Genomic DNA, 12927 nt, shown 5'->3' on the forward strand with positions numbered 1-12927 from the left:
TGGAGAGAATTTCTCAGAACATCAAATGTTGCTGCAAAGATTTCATTTGGTTTTGGATTAGATTTCAGAGAAGAAATCCCCCCAATCACTGAAGAGGTTCCTTCCACCCAGAGATCTCCCATCCTGCCTTCTGAAGAAACCTCTCATCCTTCCTTCCAGAGAAATCTCCCATCCTTCCTTCTGGAGATCTCCCATCCTTCCTTCCGGAGAAACCTTCTATCCTTCCTTCCGGAGATCTCCCATCCTTCCTTCCGGAGAAATCTCCCATCCTTCCTTCCGGAGAAATCTCCCATCCTTCCTTCCGGAGAAATCTCCCATCCTTCCTTCCGGAGAAATCTCCCATCCTTCCTTCCGGAGATCTCCCATCCTTCCTTCCGGAGAAATCTCCCATCCTTCCTTCCGGAGAAATCTCCCATCCTTCCTTCCGGAGATCTCCCATCCTTCCTTCCGGAGATCTCCCATCCTTCCTTCCGGAGAAATCTCCCATCCTTCCTTCCGGAGATCTCCCATCCTTCCTTCCAGAGATCTCCCATCCTTCCTTCCGGAGATCTCCCATCCTTCCTTCCGGAGATCTCCCATCCTTCCTTCCGGAGAAATCTCCCATCCTTCCTTCCAGAGAAATCTCCCATCCTTCCTTCCGGAGAAACCTTCTATCCTTCCTTCCGGAGAAACCTTCTATCCTTCCTTCCGGAGAAACCTTCTATCCTTCCTTCCGGAGATCTCCCATCCTTCCTTCCGGAGATCTCCCATCCTTCCTTCCAGAGAAATCTCCCATCCTTCCTTCCGGAGAAACCTTCTATCCTTCCTTCCGGAGGAAACCTTCTATCCTTCCTTCCGGAGATCTCCCATCCTTCCTTCCAGAGAAACCTTCTATCCTTCCTTCCGGAGATCTCCCATCCTTTTTTCCGGAGATACCTTCCATCCTTCCTTCCGGAGAAATCTCCCATCCCTCCTTCCATAGAAACCATCCTTCCTTCCGGAGAAATCTCTCGTCCTTCCTTCTGGAGAAACTTCCCATCCTTCCTTCCAGAGAAATCTCCCATCCTTCCTTCCGGAGATCTCCTATCCTTCCTTCCGGAGAAACCTTCTATCCTTCCTTCCGGAGAAACCTTCTATCCTTCCTTCCGGAGATCTCCCATCCTTCCTTCCAGAGAAACCTTCTATCCTTCCTTCCGGAGATCTCCCATCCTTTTTTCCGGAGATACCTTCCATCCTTCCTTCCGGAGAAATCTCCCATCCCTCCTTCCATAGAAACCATCCTTCCTTCCGGAGAAATCTCTCGTCCTTCCTTCTGGAGAAACTTCCCATCCTTCCTTCCAGAGAAATCTCCCATCCTTCCTTCCGGAGATCTCCTATCCTTCCTTCCGGAGAAACCTTCTATCCTTCCTTCCGGAGAAACCTTCTATCCTTCCTTCCGGAGATCTCCCATCCTTCCTTCCAGAGAAACCTTCTATCCTTCCTTCCGGAGATCTCCCATCCTTTTTTCCGGAGATACCTTCCATCCTTCCTTCCGGAGAAATCTCCCATCCCTCCTTCCATAGAAACCATCCTTCCTTCCGGAGATCTCCCATCCTTCCTTCCGGAGAAACCTTCTATCCTTCCTTCCGGAGATCTCCCATCCTTCCTTCCGGAGAAATCTCCCATCCTTCCTTCCGGAGAAATCTCCCATCCTTCCTTCCGGAGATCTCCCATCCTTCCTTCCGGAGAAATCTCCCATCCTTCCTTCCGGAGAAATCTCCCATCCTTCCTTCCGGAGATCTCCCATCCTTCCTTCCGGAGATCTCCCATCCTTCCTTCCGGAGAAATCTCCCATCCTTCCTTCCGGAGATCTCCCATCCTTCCTTCCAGAGATCTCCCATCCTTCCTTCCGGAGATCTCCCATCCTTCCTTCCGGAGATCTCCCATCCTTCCTTCCGGAGAAATCTCCCATCCTTCCTTCCAGAGAAATCTCCCATCCTTCCTTCCGGAGAAACCTTCTATCCTTCCTTCCGGAGAAACCTTCTATCCTTCCTTCCGGAGAAACCTTCTATCCTTCCTTCCGGAGATCTCCCATCCTTCCTTCCGGAGATCTCCCATCCTTCCTTCCAGAGAAATCTCCCATCCTTCCTTCCGGAGAAACCTTCTATCCTTCCTTCCGGAGGAAACCTTCTATCCTTCCTTCCGGAGATCTCCCATCCTTCCTTCCAGAGAAACCTTCTATCCTTCCTTCCGGAGATCTCCCATCCTTTTTTCCGGAGATACCTTCCATCCTTCCTTCCGGAGAAATCTCCCATCCCTCCTTCCATAGAAACCATCCTTCCTTCCGGAGAAATCTCTCGTCCTTCCTTCTGGAGAAACTTCCCATCCTTCCTTCCAGAGAAATCTCCCATCCTTCCTTCCGGAGATCTCCTATCCTTCCTTCCGGAGAAACATTCTATCCTTCCTTCCGGAGAAACCTTCTATCCTTCCTTCCGGAGATCTCCCATCCTTCCTTCCAGAGAAACCTTCTATCCTTCCTTCCGGAGATCTCCCATCCTTTTTTCCGGAGATACCTTCCATCCTTCCTTCCGGAGAAATCTCCCATCCCTCCTTCCATAGAAACCATCCTTCCTTCCGGAGAAATCTCTCGTCCTTCCTTCTGGAGAAACTTCCCATCCTTCCTTCCAGAGAAATCTCCCATCCTTCCTTCCGGAGATCTCCCATCCTTCCTTCCGGAAAAACCTTCCATCCTTCCAGAGAAACCTCCCATCCCTCCTTCCGGAGATCTCCCATCCTTCCTTCTGGAGATATCTTTCATCCTTCCGGAGAAGCCTGCCATCCTTCCCTCCGGAGAAACCTCCCATCCTTCCCTCCAGAGAAATCTCCCGTCCTTCCCTCCAGAGAAATCTCCCGTCCCTCTTTCCGGAGAAACCTGCCATCCTGCCTTCTGGAGAAATCTCCCATCCTTCCCTCCAGAGAAATCTCTCATCCTTCCCTCCGGAGAAATCTCCCGTCCCTCCTTCCGGAGAAACCTCCCATCCTTCCCTCTGGGGAACCTGCCATCCTTCCTTCTGGAGAAATCTCCCGTCCCTCCTTCTGGAGAAATCTCCCATCCTTCCCTCTGGAGAAACCTGCCACCCTTCCTTCTGGAGAAATCTCCCGTCCCTCCTTCCGGAGAAACCTCCCATCCTTCCCTCTGGAGAAACCTCCCATCCTTCCTTCTGGAGAAATCTCCCGTCCCTCCTTCCGGAGAAATCTCCCATCCTTCCCTCTGGAGAAACCTGCCATCCTTCCTTCTGGAGAAATCTTCCATCCTTTCTTCCAGAGAAATCTCCCGTCTCTCCTTCCGGAGAAACCTCCCATCCTTCCCTCCAGAGAAATCTTCCATCCTTTCTTCCGGAGAAATCTCCCATCCTTCCTTCTGGAGAAATCTCCCATCCTTCCCTCCGGAGAAACCTCCCATCCTTTCTTCCGGAGAAATCTCCCATCCTTCCTTCTGGAGAAATCTCCCATCCTTCCCTCCAGAGAAACCTCCCATCCCTCCTTCCTGAGAAATCTCCCATCCTTCCTTCCGGAGAAACCTCCCGTCCTTCCCTGCGACCAAAACCAACTTCACCTCCACTAATGATTGGACCAACCATCGCCCTTCCCCCATTGCTCACCATGATCTCCCATCCTTCCCTCCAGAGAAATCTCCCATCCTTCCCTCCAGAGAAATCTCCCGTCCTTCCCTCCAGAGAAATCTCCCGTCCCTCTTTCCGGAGAAACCTGCCATCCTGCCTTCTGGAGAAATCTCCCATCCTTCCTTCCGGAGATCTCCCATCCTTCCTTCCGGAGATCTCCCATCCTTCCTTCCGGAGAAATCTCCCATCCTTCCTTCCGGAGAAATCTCCCATCCTTCCTTCCGGAGATCTCCCATCCTTCCTTCCAGAGATCTCCCATCCTTCCTTCCGGAGATCTCCCATCCTTCCTTCCGGAGATCTCCCATCCTTCCTTCCGGAGAAATCTCCCATCCTTCCTTCCAGAGAAATCTCCCATCCTTCCTTCCGGAGAAACCTTCTATCCTTCCTTCCGGAGAAACCTTCTATCCTTCCTTCCGGAGAAACCTTCTATCCTTCCTTCCGGAGAAACCTTCTATCCTTCCTTCCGGAGATCTCCCATCCTTCCTTCCGGAGATCTCCCATCCTTCCTTCCAGAGAAATCTCCCATCCTTCCTTCCGGAGAAACCTTCTATCCTTCCTTCCGGAGGAAACCTTCTATCCTTCCTTCCGGAGATCTCCCATCCTTCCTTCCAGAGAAACCTTCTATCCTTCCTTCCGGAGATCTCCCATCCTTTTTTCCGGAGATACCTTCCATCCTTCCTTCCGGAGAAATCTCCCATCCCTCCTTCCATAGAAACCATCCTTCCTTCCGGAGAAATCTCTCGTCCTTCCTTCTGGAGAAACTTCCCATCCTTCCTTCCAGAGAAATCTCCCATCCTTCCTTCCGGAGATCTCCTATCCTTCCTTCCGGAGAAACCTTCTATCCTTCCTTCCGGAGAAACCTTCTATCCTTCCTTCCGGAGATCTCCCATCCTTCCTTCCAGAGAAACCTTCTATCCTTCCTTCCGGAGATCTCCCATCCTTTTTTCCGGAGATACCTTCCATCCTTCCTTCCGGAGAAATCTCCCATCCCTCCTTCCATAGAAACCATCCTTCCTTCCGGAGAAATCTCTCGTCCTTCCTTCTGGAGAAACTTCCCATCCTTCCTTCCAGAGAAATCTCCCATCCTTCCTTCCGGAGATCTCCCATCCTTCCTTCCGGAAAAACCTTCCATCCTTCCAGAGAAACCTCCCATCCCTCCTTCCGGAGATCTCCCATCCTTCCTTCTGGAGATATCTTTCATCCTTCCGGAGAAGCCTGCCATCCTTCCCTCCGGAGAAACCTCCCATCCTTCCCTCCAGAGAAATCTCCCGTCCTTCCCTCCAGAGAAATCTCCCGTCCCTCTTTCCGGAGAAACCTGCCATCCTGCCTTCTGGAGAAATCTCCCATCCTTCCCTCCAGAGAAATCTCTCATCCTTCCCTCCGGAGAAATCTCCCGTCCCTCCTTCCGGAGAAACCTCCCATCCTTCCCTCTGGGGAACCTGCCATCCTTCCTTCTGGAGAAATCTCCCGTCCCTCCTTCTGGAGAAATCTCCCATCCTTCCCTCTGGAGAAACCTGCCACCCTTCCTTCTGGAGAAATCTCCCGTCCCTCCTTCCGGAGAAACCTCCCATCCTTCCCTCTGGAGAAACCTCCCATCCTTCCTTCTGGAGAAATCTCCCGTCCCTCCTTCCGGAGAAATCTCCCATCCTTCCCTCTGGAGAAACCTGCCATCCTTCCTTCTGGAGAAATCTTCCATCCTTTCTTCCAGAGAAATCTCCCGTCTCTCCTTCCGGAGAAACCTCCCATCCTTCCCTCCAGAGAAATCTTCCATCCTTTCTTCCGGAGAAATCTCCCATCCTTCCTTCTGGAGAAATCTCCCATCCTTCCCTCCGGAGAAACCTCCCATCCTTTCTTCCGGAGAAATCTCCCATCCTTCCTTCTGGAGAAATCTCCCATCCTTCCCTCCAGAGAAACCTCCCATCCCTCCTTCCTGAGAAATCTCCCATCCTTCCTTCCGGAGAAACCTCCCGTCCTTCCCTGCGACCAAAACCAACTTCACCTCCACTAATGATTGGACCAACCATCGCCCTTCCCCCATTGCTCACCATGATCTCCCATCCTTCCCTCCAGAGAAATCTCCCATCCTTCCCTCCAGAGAAATCTCCCGTCCTTCCCTCCAGAGAAATCTCCCGTCCCTCTTTCCGGAGAAACCTGCCATCCTGCCTTCTGGAGAAATCTCCCATCCTTCCCTCCAGAGAAATCTCTCATCCTTCCCTCCGGAGAAATCTCCCGTCCCTCCTTCCGGAGAAACCTCCCATCCTTCCGTCTGGGGAACCTGCCATCCTTCCTTCTGGAGAAATCTCCCGTCCCTCCTTCTGGAGAAATCTCCCATCCTTCCCTCTGGAGAAACCTGCCACCCTTCCTTCTGGAGAAATCTCCCGTCCCTCCTTCCGGAGAAACCTCCCATCCTTCCCTCTGGAGAAACCTCCCATCCTTCCTTCTGGAGAAATCTCCCGTCCCTCCTTCCGGAGAAATCTCCCATCCTTCCCTCTGGAGAAACCTGCCATCCTTCCTTCTGGAGAAATCTCCCGTCCCTCCTTCCGGAGAAACCTCCCATCCTTCCCTCCAGAGAAATCTTCCATCCTTTCTTCCGGAGAAATCTCCCGTCCCTCCTTCCTGAGAAATCTCCCATCCCTCCTTCCAGAGAAACCTGCCATCCTTCCTTCCGGAGAAACCTCCCGTCCTTCCCTGCGACCAAAACCAACTTCACCTCCACTAATGATTGGACCAACCATCGCCCTTCCCCCATTGCTCACCATGATCTCCCATCCTTCCCTCCAGAGAAATCTCCCGTCCTTCCCTCCAGAGAAATCTCCCGTCCCTCTTTCCGGAGAAACCTGCCATCCTGCCTTCTGGAGAAATCTCCCATCCTTCCCTCCAGAGAAATCTCTCATCCTTCCCTCCGGAGAAATCTCCCGTCCCTCCTTCCGGAGAAACCTCCCATCCTTCCCTCCAGAGAAATCTCCCATCCTTCCCTGCGACCAAAACCAACTTCACCTCCACTAATGATTGGACCAACCATCGCCCTTCCCCCATTGCTCACCATGATCTCCTCCTAACGGCTTTCTGAGCGATTGTCCGATAATCTGATCATGAGTGCTCAGCCTTCCAGAGCCGACCACCACAGCTCCTCCAAATCACCTGACGGGACAGTAACTCTCCTCGAAGGAGAACAGACCAATCGAGTTTTGTGGAATAGGCACAGTATTTGTATGGAAAGAAATCGAGCGACTAAGACTGGGCATGCTCAGAAGTGAAAGAATACATTCCAATTCCAGACATGACGTCATCGCGGGACGCTGCATCCGGTCCGACTCTGGGACCGGGACTCTGGAAATGGCTTCATTTACCACGTCAGACCCACACATCATTCCTCCACCAAGATCTGAAATCCATCCGTCTGCTGACCCTCCCCCCACACATCACTTACCCCCCGCAGATCACCTACCTCCCCACACACATTACCTACCTCCCCCCACACATCACCTACCCCCTGCAGATCACCTACCCCACACACATCACCTACCCCCCGCAGATCACCTACCCCCTCACACATCACCTACTGTACCTCCCCCCACACATTACCTACCAGGTATATTTATTTATTTATTTATTTATTTATGGAGTTTATATAGCGCCAAAGGGTTTGCTCAGCGCTGTACAATAGAGGGGGGGACAATACATGAAACATTACAGTAACAACAAACAGCACACGAGGGGTAAGAGGGCCCTACTCTTTCGAGCTTACAATCTAGGAGGGAGGGGGTAGTGGTACAGGAGGGAATGGCTGTGGGGGATGGAGTGGTAGGAGGAGGGAAGGGCAGCGGCTGTTAGGTGAGGGTGGGGTAGGCTTCCCTGAAGAGATGGGTTTTCAGGGAGCGCCTGAAGGTGAGGAGGGAAGGTGACAGTCTGATGGATTGGGGTAGTGAGTTCCAGAGGATGGGGGAGGACCTGGAGAAGTCTTGCAGTCGTGCGTGTGAGGAGGAGACCAGGGAGCAAGATAGAAGGAGGTCCTGTGAGGAGCGAAGGGTACGGGTAGGGTGGTACTTGGGAATCAGGTTGGTGAGGTAGTTAGGGGCAGTCTTGTGAATGGCCTTATAGGTCAGAGTGAGCAATTTAAATTTAATGCGTTGGGCAATGGGGAGCCAGTGGAGGGAGAGGCAGAGGGGGGTGGAGCCAGTGGAGGGAGAGGCAGAGGGGGGTGGAGCCAGTGGAGGGAGAGGCAGAGGGGGGTGGAGCCAGTGGAGGGAGAGGCAGAGGGGGGTGGAGCCAGTGGAGGGAGAGGCAGAGGGGGGTGGCAGAGGTGGAGCGGCTGGTGAGGTGGATGAGTCTGGCCGCTGAGTTCAGGATGGTCTGAATGGGGAGAGTTTGCACTGGGGTAGGCCGGTCAGGAGGGAGTTGCAGTAGTCCAGGCGTGAGATGATGAGGGAGTGTACTAGTAGTTTAGTGGTGTCTGGGGTGAGGAAGGAGCGTATCTTGGTATATACTCTGTATATACCCTCTGTATATACCCTTTGTAGCTTCCCTTCCATACTGGTCCCCACATCCGGCCTTGGGTGTCCATTGACTGACCGGCCTCACCTCCATGTTGTCCTGAGAATGTGGGAGCTGAGGACAGTAATGTGGGGTGGGGGGAGCTAAGGACTATGGTGTGGGGGCTGATGACATTAAAGTGGGAGGGGTTGAGAACTGTAATGCGGGGGCTGAGGACAGTAACATGGGGGGAGCTAAGGACTGTGGTGTGTGGGGGCTGAGGACAGTAACATGGGGGGAGCTGAGGACAGTAACATGGGGGGGCTGAGTACAGTAACATGGGGGGAGCTAAGGACTGTGGTCTGTGGGGGCTGAGGACAGTAACATAGGGGGGCTGAGGACAGTAACATGGGGGGGGGGTTGAGGACAGTAACATGGGGGGGGCTGAGGACAGTAACATGGGGGGAGCTAAGGACTATGGTGTGTGGGGCTCAGGACAGTAACATGGGGGGAGCTAAGGACTGTGGTGTGTGGGGGCTGAGGACAGTAACATGGGGGGAGCTAAGGACTGTGGTGTGTGGGGGCTGAGGACAGTAACATGGGGGGGCTGAGGACAGTAACATGGGGGATCTAAGGACTGTGGTGTGTGGGGGCTGAGGACAGTAACATGGGGGGGCTGAGGACAGTAACATAGGGGGGCTGAGGACAGTAACATGGGGGGATCTAAGGACTGTGGTGTGTGGGGGCTGAGGACAGTAACATGGGGGGAGCTGAGGACAGTAACATAGGGGGGCTGAGGACAGTAACATGGGGGGGGGCTGAGGACAGTAACATGGGGGGGGCTGAGGACAGTAACATGGGGGGAGCTAAGGACTATGGTGTGTGGGGCTCAGGACAGTAACATGGGGGGAGCTAAGGACTGTGGTCTGTGGGGGCTGAGGACAGTAACATGGGGGGAGCTAAGGACTGTGGTGTGTGGGGGCTGAGGACAGTAACATGGGGGGGCTGAGGACAGTAACATGGGGGATCTAAGGACTGTGGTGTGTGGGGGCTGAGGACAGTAACATGGGGGGGCTGAGGACAGTAACATAGGGGGGCTGAGGACAGTAACATGGGGGGATCTAAGGACTGTGGTGTGTGGGGGCTGAGGACAGTAACATGGGGGGGCTGAGTACAGTAACATGGGGGGAGCTAAGGACTGTGCTCTGTGGGGGCTGAGGACAGTAACATGGGGGGAGCTAAGGACTATGGTGTGTGGGGCTCAGGACAGTAACATGGGGGGGCTGAGGACAGTAATACGGGGGGAGCTAAGGACTGTGGTGTGTGGGGGCTAAGGGCAGTAACATGGGGGGGCTGAGGGCAGTAACATGGGGGGGAGCTAAGGACTGTGGTGTGCGGGGGCTGAGGACAGTAACATGGGGGGGGCCTGAGGACAGTAACATGGGGGGAGCTAAGTACTGTGGTCTGTGGGGGCTGAGGACAGTAACATGGGGGGGCTGAGGATAGTAATGTGGGGGCTGAGGTCAGTAACATGGGGGAGCTAAGGACTGTAGTGTGTGGGGGCTGAAGACAGTAACATGGGGGGGGGGCTGAGGACAGTAATGTGGGGGCTGAGGACAGTGACATGGAGGGAGCTAAGGAATGTGGTGGGTGGGGGCTGAGGACAGTAACATGGGGGGGGGCTGAGGTCAGTAATGTGGGGAGCTAAGGACTGTGGTGTGTGGGGGCTGAGGACATTTAAGTGGGAGGGGCTGAGAACTGTAATGTGGGGGCTGAGGACAGTAACATGGAGGGGGGCTGAGGACAGTAACATGAGGGGGGGGGGCTGAGGACAGTAACATGGAGGGGGGATGATGTAAAAAGGGAAAGAGTACTCTTCAGTGAAGGGGCAGAGGACAGTACTCTTGGGAGGGGGGGGGGGGGTAGGTCACGTTGTGGGTAGGTCAGCACGACCTACTAGAAACCTGAAGAAGTCCCCGACCCTTTTTCCCCACAACACGCGGTCTGGCGCACACGACAATGCACCGCAGGGGCCTACATGAGATTGGGACCTCTGATGTACGCACATTGGACTGACCGGGCCTCGGTGAATGTGAATTCAATACCCCTGATCTAGAACAATCTATACGAAGCTCCCGAAGAAGCGATCTTTATCAGGAAATCGTCTGCGCGCATTACTGCGACTCTCAGGATACCATCGGGTGCAGAGAACTTTAGATCGAAGTTCCCCTTTACGACAAGTGGGGGCCCCGTCTCTATATACACGGTTTCACCCACTTGACCTGACTGCTCCTCTTTTTTTTTTTGGATTGCTTAAGCAGTTCTTTTCTATAACCTTTTAATGTCTGTACGAATAAAGTTTTATGATTTTTATACCCGCGTCTATGGTGCCTCTAAAGTCCATATAATACAGCTGTACTTAAGATCGATCTACTAAAACCGCGGGGTTTATGTGGTTTATGTGGTATGCCCCTAGACTGCCTGAAGGTGCTCCTTGGATGTTGGACCCCTCTATATGGCCAAGCTGTGTAAAAGTCCCACACATGGGGTATCGCCATACTCAGGAGGGATAACAATGTATTTTGGGGTGCATTTCTTGGTATGTACATCCCGTGTTTTAGAAATATCCTATAAATTGACAACTTTGTGAAAAAAAAAGTTTTCATTTTCTTTCTACATTTTTTAATAACTTGTGGAAAAAAAGACGTGTTCAAAAGACTCTTTGGAATGTTTGCTTTCCAAAATGTGGTCATTTTGTGGGTATTGCCACTGTCCTGGTGCTCCAGGGCCTTCAAAACCGTGATAGTCAGGAAATATTAATTTGTGTGTGTAATTTATGCCCCTACAACGCCTGAAGGTGCTCCTTGGATGTTGGGCCCCTCTATGTGGCCAGGCTGTGGAAAAGTCTCACACATGTGGTATCCCCATACTCAGGAGTAGCAGCAGAATGTGTTTTGCAGCAAAATTCTTGGTATGTACATGCTGTGTTAGAAATATCTTATAAATTGACAACTTTTCATTTTTTTAAAACACATTTTCTAAAAACTTGTGGGAAAAAAAAAGACACTGTCAAAAGACTCATGCCTCTGAATATACCTTGGAATGTCTGCTTTCCAAAATGTGGTCATTTTGTGGGTATTGCCACTGGCCTGGTGCTCTAGGGCCTTCAAAACCGTGATAGGTAGTCAGGTGTGTAATTTATGCCCCTAGAATGCCTGAAGGTGCTCCTTGGATGTTGGGCCCCTCTAGGTGACCAAGCTGTGCAAATGTTTTACACATGTGGTATCGCCATACTCAGGAGGAACAGCAGAACGTGTTTTGCAGCAAAATTCTTGTGCTCTAGGGCCTTCAAAACAGTGATAGGTAATTAGGTGTGTCATTTATGCCCCTAGAATGCCTGAAGGTGCTCCTTGGATGTTGGGCCCCTCTAGGTGACCAAGCTGTGCAAAAGTTTTACACATGTGGTATCGCCATACTCAGGAGGAACAGCAGAACGTGTTTTGCAGAAAAATTCTTGTGCTCTAGGGCCTTCAAAACAGTGATAGGTAATTAGGTGTGTAATTTATGCCCCTAGAATGCCTGAAGGTGCTCCTTGGATGTTGGGCCCCTCTAGGTGACCAAGCTGTGCAAAAGTTTTACACATGTGGTATCGCCATACTCAGGAGGAACAGCAGAACGTGTTTTGCAGAAAAATTCTTGTGCTCTAGGGCCTTCAAAACAGTGATAGGTAATTAGGTGTGTCATTTATGCCCCTAGAACGCCTGAAGGTGCTCCTTGGATGTTGGGCCCCTCTATGTGGCCAAGCTGTGGAAAAGTCTCACACATGTGGTATCCCCATACTCAGGGGGAGTAGGAGAATGTGTTTTGGGGTTTAGTCCCAAGTATGCCTACGCTGTGTGTGAGAAATAACTAGTTAACGCCACAACAAAATCAAAAAGGCCGGGCCGGGATCTTAAACTAACTGGAGGAAAGTTCAAAACTAATCTCAGAAAGTATTATTTTACCAAACGAGTAGTTGATGCTTGGAATAAACTTCCATCAGAGGTAGTGAGCCAGTCAACAGTAATCAAAAACAACAACCCCCCCTCCAAAAAACACAACCTCCCCCCCCAAAAAAAACAAAAAAAATGGGCAAACTCGGTCTTTTTCTGCCATCACTTTTCTCTGTTTCTATGTCAATTTTGTGTGGAAAAAAAAGATACAATTTCAAGAAACTCGCCCTGCTTCTTACTAAATACCTTAGACGGTCTACTTTTCCATCAGGGGTCATTAGGGGGCTATTTGTGCTTTCCTGGCATGTTAGGGCCTCAAAAAAAAAAAAAACAGATAGGCTAGCAGGATCGGTACCATAGCTTGTAGACTCTATTACTTTCACACAGACAAAATAATATACCCAGATTTCAGTTTTTTTTTAACCAAAGAAACGTATAAATTTTGCAAGAAATTGTTGGAAAAATTACTTGCAAAATTTTATAATAGGAAGAAAAACACCTTTTTTTTAATTTTAATTTTTGATATTTTGTCACTTGTATCACAGAAAAAAAAAACCCAGAGGTGGTTAAATACCATCAAAAGTTCCATTTTTGTGAAAAAAAATAAAATAAAATTTTTGTGTGTGTAGAGCGGATCATTCAAAATTGTGAGAGCGCTGTGGGGATAGGCCTGGGCAGGAAGGGGGGTAAGATCGGCCAGCGTGGAGGGGGTTAAATACGTGTTGCCCAGTTATGATGTCATCTTTTAATATTCATCGTGCCATTTTTGGCTTTCAAATACGAGCTATAAGTCGATGGAGAATTTTAGAACAATAGAAAAT

Source organism: Staurois parvus, unplaced genomic scaffold, assembly GCF_062004578.1.
Source record: "Staurois parvus isolate SC_StPar_1 unplaced genomic scaffold, SC_StPar_1.0 ptg003385l, whole genome shotgun sequence".
NCBI classification, from domain to species: domain Eukaryota; kingdom Metazoa; phylum Chordata; class Amphibia; order Anura; family Ranidae; genus Staurois; species Staurois parvus.